Raw genomic sequence first — 17,600 nt, forward strand, 5'->3', positions numbered from 1 at the left:
CACTGCTGAGGAATAGAATAAAGAAAAAAGGATGAAAAGAAATGAAGACAGCCTAAGAGACCTCTGAGACAACATTAAACGCAACAACATTCACATTATAGGGGTCGCAGAAGGAGAAGCAAGAGAGAAAAGAACCTAGAAAATATTTGAAGAGATTATAGTGGAAAACTTCCCTAATATGGGAAAGGAAATAGACACCCAAGTCCAGGAAGCCCAGAGAGTCCCATACAGGATAAACCGAAGGAGAAACACACCAAGACACACAGTAATCAAATTGGCAAAAATTAAAGAGAGAGAAAAATAATTGAAAGCAGCAAAGCAAAAATGACAAATAACATACAAGGGAACTCCCATAAGGTTAACAGCAGATTTCTCAGCAGACACTCTACAAGCCAGAAGGGAGTGGCATGATATACTTAAAGTGATGAAAGGGAAGAACCTAAAACCAAGATTACTCTACCCAGCAAGGATCTCATTCAGATTCGATGGAGAAATCAAAAGCTTTACAGACAACAAAAGGTAAGAGAATTCAGCACCACCAAACCAGCTTTATAACAAATGCTAAAGGAACTTCTCTAAGTGGGAAACACAGAGGAGGAAAGGACTTACAAAAACAAACCCAAAACAATTAAGAAAATGGTCATAGGAACATATATATTGATAACTACCCTAAACGAGAATGGATTAAATGCTCCAACCAAAAGACACAGGCTTGCTGAATGGATACAAAAACAAGACCCATATATATGCTGTCTACAAGAGACCCACTTCAGATCTAGGGACACATACAGACTGAAAGTGAGGGGATGGAAAAAGATAGTGCATGCAAATGGAAATCAAAGAAAGCTGGAGTAGCAATACTCATATCAGATAAAATAGACTTTAAAATAAAGCATGTTAAAAGACACAAGGAAGGACACTACATAATGATCAAGAGATCAATCCAAGAAGAAGATATAACAATTATAAATATATATGCATCCAACATAGGAGCACCTAAATACATAAGGCAACTGCTAATAGCTATAAAAGAGGAAATTGACAGTGACACAATAATAGTAGAGGACTTTAACACCTCATTTACACCAATAGACAGATCTTCCAAAATGAAAATAAGTAAGTAAACAGAAACTGTAATGACACAATAGAGCAGATAGACTTAATTGATATTTATAGGACATTCCATCCAAAACCAAATTGATATTTATAGGACATTCCATCCAAAAACAGCAGATTACACTTTCTTCTCAAGTGCGCAGGGAACATTCTCCAGGATAGATCACTTCTTGGGTCACAAATCAAGCCTCAGTAAGTTTAAGAAAACTGAAATCATATCAAGCACCTTTTCTGACCACAACACTATGAGAGTAGAAACGAATTACAGGGAAAAAGACGTAAAAAACACAAACACATGGAGGCTCAACAATACGTTACTAAATAACCAAGAGATCACTGAACAAATCAAAGAGGAAATCAAAAAATACCTAGAGACACATGACAATGAAAACACGACGATCCAAACCCATGGGATGCAGCAAAAGCAGTTCTAAGAGGGAAGTTTATAGCTATACAAGCCTACCTCAAGAAACAAGAAAAATCTCAAATAAACAATCTAACCTTACACCTAAAGGAACTAGAAAAGAAGAACAAACAAAACCCAAAATTAGCAGAAGGAAAGAAATCATAAAGATCAGAGCAGAAATAAATAAAATAGAAACAAAGAAAACAACAGCAAAGATCAATAAAACTAAAAGCCAGTTCTTTGACAAGATAAACAAAAGTGATAAACCATTAGCCAGACTCATCAAGAAAACGAGGGAGAGGACTCAAATTAATAAAATAAGAAATGAAAAAGGAGAAATTAAAACAGACACCGCAGAAATACAAAGCATCCTAAGAGACTACTACAAGCAACTCTATGCCAATAAAATGGACAACCTGGAAGAAATGGACAAATTCTTAGAAAAGCACAACCTTCTGAGACTGAACCAGGAAGAAATAGAAAATATGAACAGACCAATCACAAGCACTGAAATTGAGACTGTGATTAAAAATCTTCCAACAAACAAAAGTCAAGGACCAGACGGCTTCACAGGTGAATTCTATCAAACATTTAGAGAACAGCTAACACCCATATTTCTCAATCTCTTCCAAAAAACTGCAGACGAAGGAAGACTCTCAAACTCATTCTATGAGGCCACCATCACCCTGATACCAAAACCAGACAAAGATACTACAAAAAAAAGAAAATTACAGACCAATATCACTGATGAATATAGATGCAAAAATCCTCAACAAAATACTAGCAAACAGAATCCAACAACACATTAAAAGGATCATACACCATGATCAAGTGGGATTTATCCCAGGGATGCAAGGATTCTTCAATATATGCAAATCAATCAATGTGATACACCATATTAACAAGTTGAAGAATAAAAATCATACGATCATCTCAGTATATGCAGAAAAAGCATTTGACAAAATTCAACACCCATTTATGATAAAAACTCTCCAGAAAGTGGGCATACAGGGAAATTGCCTCAACATATTAAAGGCCATATACAACAAACCCAAAGCAAACATCTTTCTCAAGGGTGAAAAACTGAAAGCATTTCCTCTAAGATCAGGAACAAGACAAGGATGTCCACTCCCACCACCATTATTCAACATAGTTTTGGAAGTCCTAGCTATGGCAATCAGAGAAGAAAAAGAAATAAAAGGAATACAAACTGGAAAAGAAGAAGTAAAAATGTCACTGTTTGCAGAAGAAATGATACTATAAATAGGGAATCCTAAAGATGCCACCAGAAAACTACTAGAGCTAATCAATGAGTTTGGTAAAGTTGCAAGATACAAAATCAATGCACAGAAATCTCTTGCATTCCTATACACTAATGATGCAAAATCTTAAAGAGAAATTAAGGAAACACTCTCATTTACCACTGCAACAAAAAGAATAAAATACCTAGGAATAAACTTACCTAGGGAGACAAAAGACCTGTATGCAGAAAATTATAAGACACTGATGAAAGAAATTAAAGATGATACCAACAGATGGAGGGATATACCATGTTCTTGGATTGGAAGAATCAATATTGTGAAAATGACTATACTACCCAAAGCAATCTACAGATTCAATGCAATCCCTATCAAATTACCAATGGCATTTTTTACGGAACTAGAACAAAAAATCTTAAAATTTGTATGGAGACACAAAAGACTCCGAATAGCTAAAGCAGTCTTGAGGGAAAAAAACGGAGCTGGAGGAATCAGACTCCTTGACTTCAGACTATACTACAAAGCTACAGTAATCAGGACAATATGCTACTGGCACAAAAACAGAAACATAGATCAATGGAACAAGATAGGAAGCCCAGAGATAAACCCACGCACCTATGGTCAACTAATCTATGACAATGGAGGCAAGGATACACAATGGAGAAAAGGCAGTCTCTTCCATAAGTAGTGCTGGGAAAACTAGACAGCTACATGTAAAAGAGTGACATTAGAACACTCCCTAACACCATACACAAAATTAAACTCAAAATGCATTAGAGACCTAAATATAAGACTGGACACTCTAAAACTCTTAGAGGAAAACATAGGAAGAACACTCTTTGACATAAATCACTGCAAGATCTTTTTTGATCCACCTCCTAGAGTAATGGAAATAAAAACAAAAATAAACAAATGGGACCTAATGAAACTTCAAAGCTTTTGCACAGCAAAGGAAACCATAAACAAGATGAAAAGACAACCCTCACAATGGGAGACAATATTAGCAAGCGAATCAGCTGACAAAGGATTAATCTCCAAAATATATAAACAGCTCATGCAGCTCAATATTAAAAAAACAAACAACCCAATCCAAAAATGGGCAGAAGACCTAAATAGACATTTCTCCAAAGAAGATATACAGATGGCCAAGAAGCACATGAAAAGATGCTCAACATCACTAGTTATTAGAGAAATGCAAATCAAAACTACAATGAGGTATCACCTCACACCAGTTAGAATGGGCATCATCACGAAGTGATGCTGGAGAGGATGTGGAGAAAAGGGAACTGTCTTGCACTGTTGGTGGGGATGTAAATTGATACAGCCACTATGGAGAACAGTATGCAGGTTCCTTAAAAAACTAAAAATGGAACTACCATATGACCCAGCAATCCCACTACTGGGCAAATACCCTGAGGAAACCATAATTCAAAAAGACACATGCACCCCAATGTTCACTGCAGCTCTATTTACAATAGCCAGGACATCAAGCAACCTAGATGCCCATCGACAGACGAATGGATAAAGATGTGGTATATATATACAATGGAATATTACTCAGCCATAAAAAAGAATGAAATTGGGTCATTTGTTGAGATGTGGATGGATCTAGAGACTGTCATAAAGAGTGAGGTAAGTCAGAAAGAGAAAAACAAATATCGTATATTAACACATATATGTAGAACCTAGAAAAATGGTACCGATGAACCATTTTGCAGGGCAGAAATTGAGACACAGATGTAGAGAACAAACGTATGGACACCAAGAGGGGAAAGTGGCAGGGGGCTGGGGGTCGTGGTGTGATGAATTGGGCGATTAGGATTGACATGTATACACTGATGTGTATAAAACTGATGACTAATAAGAAGCTTCTGTTTAAAAAAATAAATAAAATTCAAAAAGAAAGAGATCACCCACTTTATCTATCAATCTACCTATGTAGTTTGTAGTTTATGATCCTCATGGAAACCACAAACCAAAAATCTATAATAGATACACACACAAAAAAAGTGAAAGATATCCAAACGTAACATTATTGTGATAATCAATGTATCACAAAGGAAAAGAGCAAAAGAAGAGAGGAACTAAAAGAACTACAAAAACAATGAGCAAACACTCAGCAAAATGGCAATAGATACATACCTAGCAATAACTGCCTTAAATGTAAAGGGACTAAATGCTCCAATCAGAGGACAGAATAGATGAGTGGATAAAAAAACATGACTCATATATATACTGCCTGCAAGAGACACACTTCAGATCTAAAGACACATGCAGACTAAAAGTGAGGGAATGGAAAAAGATATTTCATGCAAATGAAAAAAAAAAGATATCTTGAGTAGCAATACTTATACTGGATAAAATAAACTTTAAAGCAAAGATTGTAACAAGAGACAAAGAAGGGCATTATATAATGTTGAAGGGATCAATCAAACAAGAAGATATAACAATTGTAAATATATGTGCACCCAACACCTGAGAGCACCTAAATTCATAAAGCAAATATTAGCAAACAAAAAGAGAGAAATTGACAGTAATAGGATGACACTAGAGGACTTTAATACCTCACTTACAACAAAGGGCATATTTTCCAGACAGAAAATCGATAAGGAAACATTGGCCTTAAATGACAATCCAAATACAACAGAATTCCTATTTTTTTCAAGTGCACACAGAATATTCTCCAGGCAAGATCATACGGTAAGCCATAAAAAAGTATAAATAAATTTAAAAGATTGAAATCACATCAAGCATCTTTTCTGACCACAATTGTATGAGATTACAAATCAACTACAAGAAAAAATTACCAAAAACATGGGCCCTGAACAACATGCTAGTAAACAATCAATGGGCCACTAAAGAAATGAAAAAGTACATTATAAAATATCTGGAGACAAAGGAAAATGAAAATGCAATGATCTAAAACCTATTGGCTGCAGCAGAAGCAGTTATAAGGAGGAAGTTTATAGCCACACAAGGCTACTTCATGAACAAGAAAAATCTCAAGTAAACAATCTAACCTTACACCTAAAGGAACTAGAAAAAGAATAAACAAAACAAAGTTATAATAATAATTAATAATAATAATAAAGATAAATGAAACAAATAACTGGTTCTTTGAAAAGATAAATAAAATTGACAAAACTTTTAGCCGGACTTATCAAGCAAAATTGAGGACTCATATAAAAAAAATCGGAAATGAAAAAGAAGTTACAACCAACACTACAGAAATGCAAAGGCTCATAAAAGATTATTACAATTATATGCTAATAAAGAGAAATAACCTAGAAGAAATGGATAAATTCTTAGAAACGTACAATCACCCAAGACTGAATCAGAAATAGAAAATATGCACAGACAAATTACCAGTGATAAAATTGAATCAGTAATAAAAATTATCTGAACAAACAAAAGTCCAGGACCAGATGGCTTCTCAGGTGAATTCTACCAAACATTTAAAAAAGTTAATGTGTATCCTTTTCAAACTATTCAAAAAAGTTTAAGAGGAATAAACACTTCCAAACTCATCCTCTGAGGCCAGCACCACCTTGATGCCAAAACCAGACAAATACACCACATAAAAGAAAATTACAGGACAATATCCTTGATGAACACAGATGCAGGGAACCTCAACATGATATTAGCAAACTGAATTCAACAATACATTAAAAGGATCAGAACCATGATCAAGTGGGATTTATCCCAGGGATGCAAGAATCATTCAATATCTGCAAATCAATCAATGAGATACACCATATTAACAAATTCAAGAATAAAAGTCATATGATCATCTCAATAAATGCAAAAAAAGCTTTTGATAATTTCAACATCCATTTATGATAAAAATGCTCAACAAAATGAGTATAGAGGGAACATACTCCAACATAATAAAGACTGTGTATGACAAATCCACAGCCCACATCACACTCAATGCTGAAAAGCTGACAGCATTTCCTCTAAGACTAGGAATAAGGCAAGGATGCCCAATCTCACCACTTTTATTCAGCATGGTACTGGATGTCCTAGCTACAGTAATCAGAAAACAGAAAGAAATAAAAGACAAACAAATTGGAAAGGAAGAAGTAAAACTGTCACTTTTTGCGGATGACATGATACTATATATACAAAATGCTAAAGATACCACCAATAGAACTATTAGAATTTTTAAATAAATTCAGTAAAGTTGTAGGATACAAAGTTAATATCCAGAACTCTGTTGCTTTTTTATACACTAATAATGAACTATCAGAAAAAAATTATGAAAACAACCCCATTTACGACTGCATCAAAAAGAATAAAATACCTAGGAATAAACCTAACCAAGTAGGTAAAAGACTTGTACTCTGAAAACTGTAAGACACTGATGAAAGAAACTGAAGATGACACAAAAATAGAAAGATATACCATACTCATGTATTGGAAGAATCAAAATTGTTAAAACGACCATACTGCCCAAGGCAATCTACAGATTCAATGTAATCCTATCAAAATATCAATGGCATTTTTCACAGAACTAGAATAGGGAATTCCAAAATTTGTATGGCAGAAAAGACCCCAAATATCCAAAACAATCTTGAAAAAGAAGAACAAATCTGGAGGTATCACACTCACTGATTTGAAACTATACTACAATGCTACAGTAATGAAAACTGTATGATACTGGAACAAAGACAGTCACATAGATGGATGGAACAGAATCGACAGCACAGAAATAAACCCATGCTTAAATGGACAGTAAAGAAAGAGGTAAGAATACATAATGGGGAGGGGACAGTCACTTCAATAAATGGTGTTGGGAAAACTGAATAGCTACATGAAAAAGCATCAGACTGAAATACTTTCTCACACCATATACAAAAATAAACTCAAAATGAATTAACAACCTAAGTGTAAGACCTGACAGCATAAAACTCCTAAAAGAAAATACGGGCAGTCTGCTCTTAGACATCAACTTAAGCAATATTTTTTTGGATCTGCCTCCTCAGTCAAGAGAAACAAAAGCAAAAATAAACAAATTAAACTACATTAAACTAAAAAGCTTTTGTTCAGAAAAGGAAACTATCAAAAAACATAAAGGCCACCACCAGAATGGGAGATAATTGCAAATGATATATCTGATAAGGGGTTAATATCCAAAATATAAAAATAACTCATAAAACTCATACAAAAACAAACAGCCTGATTAAAAATTGGGCAGAGAACCCGAATATACATTGTTCCAAAGAAGACATACAGGTGGTCAACAAGGATATGAAAAGACGCTCAGGGATATGCAAATCAAAACCACAAGGAGATTTCACTTCATACCTATCAGAATGGCTATCATCAAAAAGACAACAGAGGGCTTCCCTGGTGGCGCAGTGGTTGAGAGTCCACCTGCCGATGCAGGGGACATGGGTTCGTGCCCCGGTCCAGGAAGATCCCACATGCCGTGGAGCAGCTAGGCCCATGGGCCATGGCCGCTGAGCCTGCACATCAGGAGCCTGTGCTCCGCAACAGTAGAGGCCACAACAGTGAGAGGCCCGCGTACCTCAAAAAAAAAAAAAAAAAAAAAAAAAGACAATAGATAACAAGGTTGGCAAGGATTTGGAGAAAAGGAAACCCTCTTGCACTTGGTGGGATTTTAAATTGGTGTAGCCACTATGGAGACAGTATGGAGTTTCCTCAAAAAATTAAAAATAGAACCACTGTATGATTACCCAAAGAAAACAAAATCATTAATTTGAAAAGATGTATGTTCATTGCAACATTATTTATAATAGGCAAGATATGGAAGCAACCTAAGTGTCTACAGATAGATGAATGGATAAAAATGTACTGCATATATATACACACACACACATAAACTTATATACATACATATATGTATATATACAAATATATATACATAGATATATGTATATATGTACACATATATATAAACACACACACAATGGAATGTTACTCAGCCATCAAAAAATGAAGTTTTGCCATTTGCAATAGCACTGATGGATCTAGAGATCCATGAAATTGATAAAAGATAAATGGTACACCAGATAAGCAAAATGCCAGAGAAAGTCAAATAACATACGAACTCAATTGTATGTAGAATCTAAAAAATGAAACAAACAAACAAGACAAAATGAAAGCAGTCTTCTTATAGATAGATACAAAGAACAAATGGGTGGTTGCCAGAGGGAAGGGGTGTGAAGGTAGGTGAAAATAGGTGAAGTGAATTAATAGGTACAAACCTCTAATTACAAAGTGAATAAGCCATGGGGATGTAATATACAGCATAAGGAATATGGCCAAGAATAATATAATAACTTTGTATGGGGACAGATGGTTACTATACTTATCATGGTGATCATTTTATAATATATGAGCATGTCAAATCAATGTGTATTATATCTGAAAGTAACATAATATTGTACTTCAACTGTATTTCAGTAATTTTTTAAAATACAATAGACTGGGTGGATTAAGCAACAAACATTTATTTCTGACAGTCCTGCAGGCAGGGAAGTCCAATATCAAGGTTCCGGCAGATTCAGTGACTGGTGAGGGCACCTTTCTTGGTTCACAGATGCCATTTTCTCACTGTAACTGCACATAGTGGAAGGAGTAAGGGAGCTCTCTGGGGCCTCTTCTATAAGGGCACTAATCTCATTCATGAGGGAACTAGTCACCTCCCAAAGACCTCACCTCCAAATACCATTACAGGGGGGATTAGGTTTCAACGTATGAATTTTGAAGGGACACAAACATTCAGTCTACAGCAGTAGGCTTAAGCAAGTTAGACTTTCTAAATATCAGTTTTCTTCTTGTTTATTGATGATAATTTTACACCCACCTCATAGAAGAGTTTCAAATATTATACAATATATTTAAAATATGGTGTAATGTGATATGTGTAATATAATATACTTAATGTATAACAGCATTATAATATGTGACATAAAATATATTTATTTAGAAGTAGTAAATGACATAAAGTCCCTTTTATATCAAAACTACTTAATGATTCATTGTGCAATTAGTCATTTCATTAAATATTTTATTGATGAATTATTCAGTAATTCTTTAATACTATTATTATTAGCATTGCATCACTGTGGATTTTATGGCTTTCCCTCTTCTCTAGGAAACAACCTTAGAGTTACTTAGTCCAGTCTCCTGGTTTTAAAACATGACTACTGAAGAGGTTTTACTGTACTCAGATTTGACACTGTCAATAATAGCAGCACACAAAGTGGCCAATTATTTCATCTGTCAATCCTTTTGTTTCTGCTTTACAGCAATAAACATTCTCACATGAACCTCTCATACCATCTTGGGTTGGTTGAATCTGAATGGGAAACTTTACCCAAGCTGGTCCAATTACATTCTATCTAGTATTTGGAATATGTATGAGTTAGAGCAACTGGACAAGTCTCAGCTGATTGCTTTACCCGAGAAGTCCCAGAGGGCTGGATGTGAGGTGGTACACCTATACTGAAAGAGAAAGAACTAATCCGCAAAATGAGAGGGAGAGAGAGAAAGAGAGGGAAGAAGGGAAAAAAGGAAAGAGGGAAAGAGAAGAAAAGGGAGGGAAAGAGAGAGGAGCTATGTTGACAAGGAAGTATAAGAGGAAACTGGGCTGTGTAGGGTTGTAAAAATGTTTCCCTTCTTCCCTTCATGGCACCTCATAGGGTGCCATGACGTAGTATATTATTTTTGTAGTTGGAACATGTCAACATGCAAGATTAAAGTGTTGCAAAATGGCAAAAATTTCAAATGCTAGAAAAATCTGAGTAAGTAAGGTTGTAATGACAGAAAATCAGGAAATGCAATTGTGATGACTTCTGACATGTATTTTGTTTAAAAACACTGTTTATTGGCCAATGAAATTCTTAAATTAAGGTATTCAAATCTGAAAAGATATTACAGTATTGAAACTTATTTTCAGATGCACAGTACATAATAATACACAATGATATTATTTGTGAATTTGTACTCTGTTTACTCTAATATCACTGCTTCCAACAAGATTTCACCTTTCCCTTAACTAGATATTTCCTCCTTTGTACCTGGTCTTTTAATCCATTATTATTAGTTGACCATAGTGTGTTACAATTATGTTTAACATGTTTTCTAGGCTTTTGAAACTACGAGTTTTTGAAGGCGAGAGCCATGACCCATTTGCCTTTGTATTCTTAATACTTAGAATAATATGTTCTCAATACATATTTTTAAAGATAAAGTGATTTTTCCCTATTAGAACCAAAAATTTTGATAATGTGATTAAAAAATATGAATTATCTTGCTGTGAATAAGCACACACAATATTGTGCCCAGCTAATGACAAAAGCATATTCAGAATATATTGTGGTTCATGCACATGAAAATTTGGAATGCCTTCATTTAACATTTTTCTCAAAATGGCTTTCACATTTTATACCTCCTAAGCAAAGAAATATAATTTCTGTGTACCATTACAAGCTTGTTTCTAGGAATAGGTACAAAATATTTTTCTTTATATAGGTTGTGTGCCTATCTGTAGTACATGTGTGCATGTGAGTATGTTCAGAGTGAGACAGCATAGATTTTAAGTAATATTAACCTCAATGTCACAGATTTTGTTTTTCTTGTCTCTCTCTCATTTGCTGTTTCCTATAACTTCATTTTCTTCTTTTTTTCTACTTTCAAGAGAATATTCTGCCAGATGGAACAATGGTCAGAATCCTAGAGATTACTCCAAAAGGTTCTTAAACCTAGGAGTATATTTAACCAAGGAGGTGAAAGAACTGTACACTGAAAACTATAAGACACTGTTGAAAGAAACTGAAGAAGACACAAGTAAATGCAAATATATTCCATGCTCATGGATTGGAAGAATTAACATTATCAAAACGTCCATATTACCTAAAACAATCTACAGATTCAATGCAATCCATATCAAATTACAAGGACTTTTTTCACAAAAATAGAGCAAAAGAAAATATTAAATTTATATGGAACTGCAAAAGACCTCAAATAGCCAAAGCAATTCTGAGAAAAAATAACAAAGTTGGAGGTATCACATGCCCTGATTTGAAACTATATTACAAAGCCATAGTAGTCAAAACAGCATGGTATTGGCAGAAAAACAGACACACAGATCAATGGAACAGAATTGAGATCCCAGAAATAAACCAATGCATATGTAGAAAATGTATGACAAAGGATCAAAGAACATACAGTGAAGAAAGGACAGTCTCTTCAATAAATGGTGCTGGGAAAACTGGACAGCCACATGCAAAAAATGAAACTAAATTACTATCTTACACCATACACAAAAATTAACTCAAAGTGTATTGAAGACTTGAATGTAAGATCTGAAACCATAAAACTCCTAGAAGAAAACACAGGCAGTATACACTCTTTGACATAGGTCTTACCAAAAATTTTCTAGCTATGTCTTCTCAGGCAAGGGAAACAAAAGCACAAATAAACAAATGGGATTACATCAAGCTAAAAAGCGTCTTCACAGCAAAGGAAAGCATTAATAAAATAAAAATACAATGTACCAAATGGGAAAAGATATTTGCAAATGATACACCTGATAAGGGGTTAATACAAAATATATAACATATAAAATATATGAAATACATAAAAATAACTAATACAACTCAACAACAAAAAATAAACAACCCAATTAAAAAATGGCCAGAGGACCTGATAAACATTTTTCCAAAGAAGACATACAGATGGCCAACAGACAAGTGAAAAGGTGCTTAACATCAGGGAAATGCAAATCAAAACCACAATAAGATATCACTTCACACCTGTCAGAATGGCATCCGAAAGACAACAAATAACAAGTGTTGGTGAAAACTTGAAGAAAAGGGAATCCTAGCACACTGTTAGTGGAAATGTAAATTGGTACAGCCACTATGGAAGACAGTATGAGGATTCCTCAAAAAATTAAGGATATAACTACCATATGGTCCACCTATCCCACTTCTGGGTATTTAAACACCAATTTGAAAGGATGTCTGCACCCCCATATTCATTGCAGCATTATTTACAATAGCCAAGATATGGAAACAACCTACGTGCCCATCAAGGGATGAATGGATAAAGATGTGGTATACATACTATAAATATGGAATACTACAGAGCTGTAAAATAAGATGAAATCTTGCCATTTGTGACAACATGGATGGAACATGAGGGTATCATGCTAAGTGAAATAAATCAAAGAGAAAGAGACAAATACCACATGATTTCATTCATATGTGGAATATAAACACTAGTAAACAAACAAACAAAATAAATGAATAAAACAAACTAAAGTTTTGGTGGTGAGCACACTATACGGTATACAGAAGTAGAAATATAATGTTGTATACATGAAACTTATATAATATAAATCAATGTAACCTCAATAAAAAATAATTAATACTTTAAGAAAGATAGAATAAAAAGAAATAAAAGGTTTAAAACCTTTATCACATTTAAAAGTTTTATAATATATAATAATGAAATGATGTTATGACTTCCAGAGGAAATAAAATAATTTAATAGAACGCATATATATGAATGTAGCATATAATAAGGGCTATCACAAACCAACAGGAAAATAAAGGATTGTTCAGTAAATTTTAAAGTATTCATTATTTGTGGAAAAACTCAACTTAAATTTAGATTCCCATCTCATATCATTTATATATTCAAAGCATGTAAAAAAATAAAGAAAACATTAAGAACTAGCATTATGGGAGAACATTTGTTATTGAAATAGAGGTGTTACTTTGTAATCTTTGAAGCAAAGGAAGAAATCATTAAATAAATTGATGATCTGACCATATACAAACCTCTGATTTCTGCACAATAAAAACATTATGGATAAAATGGAAAGGTAAATAACAAAATTGGCAAATTATTTGCAAAAAAACCTATTACAGAAAAATTATAGATCACTGTAACCTAAAAAGAGAATGTACTAGCTGTGCAGTCTTCAGCAGATGTCTTTACCTCATGTCTCTTCAGTTTCCTAACACATAAAATGGAAATATTAAGTAAGAGTGTTTATTTACTGGCCTGTTGTTGGGAGCATATTAGGTAACTCATATAAAGCTTTTAAATGGTGTCTGGCATATAGCTAGTGATTCACAGAATTTAAACTGTTGCTATTGTTATTATTAGATGAAAATTCTGAGGAAAAACAAAGGATACATACTATTTACCCAAGAAAATATAAAAAATGGTTAAAAGGGGTATAAAAATTATAATTTCAAGATATCACTTTATCACATTAACAAAGATGAAAAATGGTACCGTTCAATGAGGGAATAAATATAATTAAAGTCACTTCACATACTGCTAGTTATAAGTTTTATGTCTTTATAGTAAGACATATGTTTATATGTCTTTCTAGTAAGAAATTTGGCATCATGTATTTAGATTTTTAAATCATTTGCTTTTTTAATAAAATAACTCTTGGGCTTCCCTGGTGGCGCAGTGGTTGAGAGTCCGCCTGCCAATGCAGGGGACACGGGTTCGTGCCCCGGTCCGGGAAGATCCCACATGCCGCGGAGCAGCTGGGCCCGTGAGCTGTGGCCGCTGAGCCTGCACATACAGAGCCTGTGCTCCGCAACGGGAGAGGCCACAACAGTGAGAGGCCCGTGTATCTCAAAAAAAATAAAAAATAGATATAAAATAAAATAAAATAACTCTTTTAGGAATATATCCTGAAGAAACAGATACTTGGACAAATACGGATACATATATATATATATATATATGTGTGTGTGTGTGTGTGTTTGTGTGCATATGTATGTATGTTTTTCACAATATTATTTAGTGTTTGATAAGTTTATTGAGGTATTCAATGTTATTTATAATAGCAAAGATTTAGAAATAATTAACAAGTCCAAAAATAGGTGACTGGTTACATAAAGCTAATAGATTAGGCAACCATTGAGGGTAAGATTTTTATAGATATTATATGGTATGGGGAAATGTTTGCTAGAAATAGGTTTTGTTTTTTTTAATTGAACATACTCCTGTATGCATATCAGAAAAATAGGCTACAAAGATCTCATGCATGCAAAGAAATATAAAAATACTTTAAATTATTAACAGTAGCTAACTGCATGACGGGAATATGTTATTTTTTTATTTTACCTTTCTTTTGCTTTCCAACCTCATTAGGTAACTGTAACTGCTAATTAAAACAAAATTTAGGAAATAAAATATTGAGGCTGTATTATATAATAGTTAAGAATGAGGACATGACTTTTGCAGATCTGACTGTGATTCCTGGCACTATCGCTTACACTGCACGACTTTGGTCACATTACTTAACTTCTAAAAGCCTCAATTTTCTCATTTCAAAGTAAAGATAGTAATATCACAGTTGCCATGTAAGGATTCCATAGGCTAATAATACAGAGCTTGGTGAACAGAATGCACTCGATAATTGCTAGCTACAATTGCAATTGTACAGTTATTACAGTTATTTTGTAGTCTCCAAAGCAAACACCAAGGTGATCCATTCCCTTCCTTTTACAGTATTTTGATGACCCAGCATACTCATTGTGAGCTCCAGGGTGCGGGAGGACTGCCCTGGAGGACAGTTGTCAAGATCACCGTTTCCAAAATACATATGGTTATCACAATTGCCTGGAAACTGTAAAAATACAGAAAGCTGCCTCTGTCCTCAACCCGTACTAAGTTCTGATTAAGTTTGTCCAGTACAGTCTCTGTGTATTTATATATTTACAAAGTTTCCCAGGTACTTCCATGAGATTAGAACCAGTAGTATAGATTCATCAAACACTGAGTAGAGGTTGCTACTTTAAAATATAGACCTATTTTAAGTATCATGCAGAATGCTGGAATGTCAAACTAAAGAAATGTGATCTGGAAGATTTTAATTCCCCGAACATTTAACCTGATGATTCTCCCTCACAGTACAGGCCAGCGGCAAGAAGCTCTGCCCTAGGCATGAGGTAGCACAAATAATTTATGCAAATGGATATATTATTGAGGCAGTTTGTTCCTCAGATTGTTCTGGTCCAAAACTTATGATTATATATGTAATGGGGGCAGGAAGGCTGTGAAAGTATGGGGTGACAGAGACTGGCAAGCAGGGTTGGTGGGGAAGAATGGTGCTTCTTCCTCCATGGCGCTCTCTTCCTCTAGATGTTGACAAGGGCTACAACTTTAACCGAACTTTGCTCAGGGTCCTCTGAGCACTTTTTTCAACTAGGCCTTGTCCTTGGCCCCATCTTTGGTCGCTGAACCGAATTTTCATAAAGAATCCTGCTAATCCAGTTTAGAGACACTACCCCAACCCTTGATATCCAATCAAGTTCCTCTTTCTCCACACACCTGATACCTAACCAAGTTCTTAGTAATTATCATCCACTTCTTCACCTGCCTATGGGCATTTATAAATCCCACCTGACCCTCTTATATTCAAGGTTGAGTTCAATTGTCCTCTCCTATTTCAATAGTCTTGAGTAAATTCTTCCTTGCCTGTTTAACTCTGTCCTGTGCAATTTTTCTTTGACAATATCCAGGGTGCTGCTTTCCATCACAGAGTTTTTCCATATTCTGGCAAATCAAAAGTAAGCTTCGTACCCAAGGTAAGTCAGTAAAATATAAGGAGAGTCAAATGGCTTCACTGTTCCTGGAAAGTCTAAAGGAAGCACCCTGGCTGCTGCCTAGAAAAGTCTTCTCTGCCAATGGAGAGTAAAAGTATATTTAATATTTGGCACAGGTGAAGTTTGGCGTCCAATTACTATAGCCTAGGAGTTATGCATGGCTGAGAATTTAACTCCCAGATGTGGCTAATGAAGTGGCTGCTAGTGGATAGTGGCTGGAGCACCCTGAATGCTGAGTCTTTCTGATACACCTGGTACCTTCACATCTGGTCCCTCATCCTGGAACAGTCCTGTCACTTGTCACATTTCCTTTATTTTCTCACAATCCTTCCAAATCTAGGCTGTCTCTGTACTCCAGAGTGAGAATCTTTTCTCTCTTTCCATATATTCTCTGACAGTAACTATGTGCATGACTGCTTCCCATTTCACTGAAGTCTTAGAATTTTAAATTCAAAAGCAACAGTACTTTACTTTTTTCCCTCTCTCTCTGTACTTTTACTGTATCATGTCGTCATTGAACATGGACACATACCAGAGTTCAATAAGCCAAGAATATAATAGGAAAAAAATTACCTCAGTTAAAATTCAAAAATGCCATTCTACTACGTATGTAAAACAAGCAATGTAAAAGCAGAGATAAAGTACTTATCTCAATAAATCAATCTTGAAAATTACATACTCTCCCATTTAGAATTCACCCTATCCATTTGCTTTGAAAACTCCAATGGCTTATCACATACTCAAAAACATTTGACCTTCAAGTATTTCTGACTTCATTTATTTTTAGGTGCCAGAATCCATCTGGATTTAATCACAGATCCTCTCCACTCTGAGAATCTCCAAGAATATCTTCATTAGGTTACACATTCCAAGGATACATCAGTATCATCCAGATTAAGGGCAGATGAATCAACATTGAATTTAGCTCCACTAGCCCCATCCATCATGATTACCTCCATTTAAAGATTACACATGTAAATTTCTCAGCAGAAAGTCTCTGACAAAATGTGGTAACATATTAAAAAGTAAAAAAAAAAAAATTAAATTCAAGACTAGTGAGACTTGTCATACAAAGCGTAAGTTATTTCTATATTTATTATAGTTCCTGAGCCCCTCTAACAGTAATAAAAAGGATATATAATTACGACATACTGTAACTACCTCTAACTAGGTATTAAGTATTTATATGTTATATTCCAGAATTCC

Source organism: Orcinus orca, chromosome 5 (assembly GCF_937001465.1).
Source record: "Orcinus orca chromosome 5, mOrcOrc1.1, whole genome shotgun sequence".
Classification (NCBI taxonomy): domain Eukaryota; kingdom Metazoa; phylum Chordata; class Mammalia; order Artiodactyla; family Delphinidae; genus Orcinus; species Orcinus orca.